The sequence below is a fragment of the Ceratina calcarata genome, unplaced genomic scaffold (assembly GCF_001652005.2).
Source record: "Ceratina calcarata isolate Rehan_Ccalc_2016 unplaced genomic scaffold, ASM165200v1 scaffold39.2, whole genome shotgun sequence".
Lineage (NCBI taxonomy): Eukaryota > Metazoa > Arthropoda > Insecta > Hymenoptera > Apidae > Ceratina > Ceratina calcarata.
This window is the reverse complement of record NW_017162322.1, coordinates 574,943-579,324: the sequence shown is the minus strand read 5'-3', so window position 1 is coordinate 579,324 and position 4,382 is coordinate 574,943. Positions and strand designations below refer to the sequence as shown.

Genomic DNA, 4,382 nt, shown 5'->3' with positions numbered 1-4,382 from the left:
TCCGCGGAGGCGTTACACATTTATCATAAAACCGGTGCGATCCGGAGTTTCGCCGTGCAAAAATGAAATTCAATTTCGCGGCGAACCGGATGGATCGTTACGACCGTGCCACGCGGAATATCCTTCGACGAAGCTGTATCATCGCCGAGCGAATTCCAATACCAGCATTGTTTATGCTCGCACGAGTATTCGAATTAAACTGGTGCATGAATTTTGAGAACGGAATTTGCTCACGTCTCAACGACTTGCAGATAGACTAATGAGCGGACCGCCGACTTCCAAACTATAGATTGCTACTAACTAAGCATTTGTTATATCCGTTAAGGAATTACGTTTCATGTTAAGAACACGTGGAACACGTGTCGTAGAGTGATCGGTCTGAAACGTGGGCAATAAATATTGGGATCAAATAAAAAATGCTAATTAAGGAGCGACATAAACTGTCTCGTGACACCTGCATCGAGCAATTAATGTCCAAGACGTTGCAGCCAGTTTATCAAGCTAAGTTAGAGCTCCGAAACGATGCATAACTTTTATCGTAACAATGGAACGTCTGGGTTCAAGAAGTTTGTCCTCGCGTTTTACGATTTCTTAAGCTCGTGATTTAAGGAATTCATTAAAATTACTTGGCTAAGTGGAACAATAGCTTCTCCTTATTAGACGATCACTTATGTTCCACATAATGCTAGTGTAATAGTGTATAGTTTCAATGAGAGAAAGCCGCACATTGTTTTTTGTAACAATAAACGCGACATTGGATGAAAAGATGAATCGATTTCGGGCTGAATAAGGAATGTAATAATTTAACGTTGGCTGATATTTATTCACCGTTTTGTGAATGCCGCGCGACGCAGAAAATAATAATTGGAGTCTTATCATCAGTAATTTCACAAATTATTGTAATGACACGGAAAGACGAAAGGATTTATTGCGATTGAAAAGATAAAGCGGCTGTTGTGTAATACCGTGTAACGAGGGTCTTCTACTCGAGGAAATTACACAAGCTGTTCAATATTTAAGCGCAATTCGGAATCGGAGGCAGCGACTACCGATGACAGTCGAGAACATCGTCGAATGAACAGCAGAAACGATGGAAAGTGAAGCAAGGATCAGGTGGATTTCAGTGGAACTCGATTAACATCAGGAGGAGCGAAATTGATAATGGATTCAATTTTCGATTACAGGTTTCCTACTTTTTCCAACGAATGCTCCGAATACTCGCCGTGAATAGTCGAACTGTGAAACGTTAGGTACGTATGAAACTTTTGCAATTAGTGGAAAGCGAGAGCTCGTACTGATCATTAAGCATAGCCTTCGAGGTTTTAGTAACTTCGCTCAGAGACTGAAACCCTTGAATGAGGAATGGATATAGCAAAATTCAGACGACGCAAATAAATTATGATAAACCGATTTCACTGCGTTGGCCGTGGCTAAAATACGACAGACATCAAGTACGAACGCCAGTTTGTTAAGTATATTATTAAATGATCCTTGATACAGTCTCATGCCTTTCAGCTCTGTTCTAATAAAATCGTATTCACGAATTTCAGATATAATTCATTAACCTAATTAGCTGTCTGAAAATAATTGGAATAAAAAATTTTAACACAGAATAATCTGAAAAAGTTGTACCTCTAGATAAATATAGCTTTAAACGAGAGATATTTTATTTAATACGTAATTTTTAATCCTATTATCCTTCAATGTCTTTTAATGTAATAAAGGAAGAATTCAAGTATTGTTCTTCCTCGAACATTTACTACATTTTCATACGTTTTGTTTAATTTAAAAACAATTTCTCCTTTATTGGATTCGAGAGCTTCAAGGCGATTCCATTTATCTTATTGATGAATTATGTACACAGTTTCGGAACGATTACGACACGATGAGTATTTCAACTGGTTGGTACGTCATAATTCACGAGTCGACGGTACCGCGAGAGATAAGAATCGATGGGACCCGGATATTCAACTTAATTGAGATCCCGCACGTCGTACCATTATTTAATTATGCAATGAACACAATACCGTGTCAGCAATTAAACAGGAAATCGCTTCACCGCGTCGTCGTTTGATATTGCCGAGCGACGGAGCGCGAAACGGCGAGATGGTATTTAATTAATGCTTTGTGGTGTTCTATGGAAACTCCGCGCCTCAATGAAATGATTCCCAATTAATTAATATCTAATAACTCGGTTCTCTCACTGGTCCATTTCATTAAACGATTAATGAGGTACGCTAAAGAATGTCAAAACATCTGCCACGTACAATCCTCTGAAATCCTTTAGTATAAATTATTGTGAAGTTCAATCGAAATTTCCATAATTAATTCTCGAATTAAATTCGTTTAAACGTCGACTGCGAAACAAGAACGCCGCTTCGGTTAACGGAAACAGCATGAAGATTTATGCGTTTTACATGAAGATTAATTATGAATTTGATAGGTTTTTCGCGATGGATTTTCTAACGTTGGGTACAGAAATTAATCAAAACCGCTACGAGAGGTAACAAACTCGCATCGAAGCCTGAAGTCTGGCAGCGACAGAGTGCTTTCGACAGGCGTTCTTGGACAAATGAAATTAAGATTTCCCTCGCGAACGACGTTATTATGAAACTATAAGGACCGGTGGAAGTGATCGGCGTGTCGGCGAGCCCTGGAGAGCAACGTCGAATTTACGGTTTCCACTTACGCTTTTCTCGTTTCAATAACGGGCTCGAACATTATTTAGTAGCCGACGGATTAAAAGTTGGAGCACATCCAACGACGGACGAGTCGCCGCGTCTTCCCAGGAAACGGTCTTCCTAGTTTAATAAAGGTACGATGTTCCCGCTGCTGGAAATTATTTGCTTGCGATTAGGTTCTTTCAGCGAGGGAAAATTAAGACTGAACTGTCGCTTCAACAGCGTTTTGTATTAATTAAGAGTTGAATAAAAGGAAACGTGGAAAAATACATTTAATTAAATGTCTCATATCAAACGAAAAATTGCATTCATTATTTTCGTTCCGTTTCGATGACTTTTTTGTATTTCAAACTGTAATTTTAATGAAACGCAATATTTATCGAAAAGCTATGACAGGAACGTTTTACGGGGTGTATAACAGTATCGAACACATGAATGCGCTTTGTCACTGTATGCACGCTTGTCATCATTATCGATAAAATATCGCTCCCCTGCACCGCATCGGTGTGGAGCCTGTTTTTAGGTTACACGGTTTCCGTTAAATTGACGTTCAGATACAACGACGCGTTATAAATATTATGCGATATTATCTGCTTGCAAAAAATTGCGAACGCAAACTTTGCCCGAAGTTCGAACCGATATCCCGGGATTAATCAAGAAGTTCAAGTCATTTAGACGGAAATTCCGCGACTAAATCATCCCTCGGCTCGATTCGACGTGTATTATGACTAAGTGCTCCTTCAGTTCCCGACCATTTATAAAGAAAGTCAGTTTGAAGACAAGTCCTGACCCATACTTACGGAGATCCCAGCTCTTAATGCGACTATTCTTTAATACAATTAAATTATTCTTTAATACAATTCAACTTCCCCTTTCCTCTTATAATTATCAATTTATTAGTGAAAATTTTGCATTATGTTAAAGTTCATTCTCTCACATCAATCGACCGCAGCGTGTTTTGTATGACAAAGAAGTCTCTACATTTTTGTTTATTGAAAATGAACTGGGAACAATGGGACAGGGGCGATGCATTATAACCAGGCGGTTTGCCAATTTCAGGAATTGAGGCGATGGCCCCATTGTTTGACAGCCGTCGTCGGTCAGCCCACATTTTCAGACCATTTTCCGCTTTCCTCAAAAACTCTAGCTTCACATTTTACCAATATGGATCACGGTTATGCATCTCCCTTCCCCGAGGAGTTTTTAAACTTTGAAGCTGCATCACATTTACTATGATAATAATTAGTAAATGCAACCGATTTTTGTGTCAATTAAAAATTTGATCCGTGGGAATTTCGAAAAGGATTGTCAGGAACCAAATAAACTCTGAAAATCATTCCCGGATATGATTGTTTATTCGTTGGAAGTTGGCAAAGTTGGTGACGCGCGTTACAAATTTTTACTGCTCGCCGTAAAACTGCGGGGAGCCCGATGTCGTTATTGTATTCCTCCGTTCGCGCGTGGGGAAGTGTTTCATATTTTTTACTCGGGGAAACAGCCACCCTGTGCGTGCATATCGCATTTCGTGTAACAAACTGGTATTACTGCACCGTGAAACGGGAAAGAACTATAACAAACTCGTTGGATACAACGCGTCACACGTGTCTCGGAGAATTAGAACGAACGCGCCAGAAAAAAAAATAGATACCTTTCCCGTTTTTTGTGTCACGCTTCTATCGCGGTGACACCAGGTTTTGTGAC

The 4,382-nt window shown here is 39.6% G+C and overlaps 1 long non-coding RNA gene across 2 annotated transcripts; it reads left to right on the top strand.

Moving 5' to 3' along the window:
* Positions 1-536: 536 nt before the first annotated feature.
* LOC108626064 (uncharacterized) lies at positions 537-2,936 on the top strand. 2 transcript variants are annotated; one of them, XR_001916674.2, is made up of 4 exons: positions 537-1,113; positions 1,185-1,250; positions 1,312-1,451; positions 1,865-2,936. It is a non-coding gene; the product is annotated as an uncharacterized LOC108626064 (long non-coding RNA). The 2 variants fall into 2 exon arrangements; XR_003389338.1 differs by lacking the exon at positions 1,865-2,936 and adding an exon at positions 1,551-1,639.
* The last annotated feature ends 1,446 nt before the right edge of the window (positions 2,937-4,382 follow it).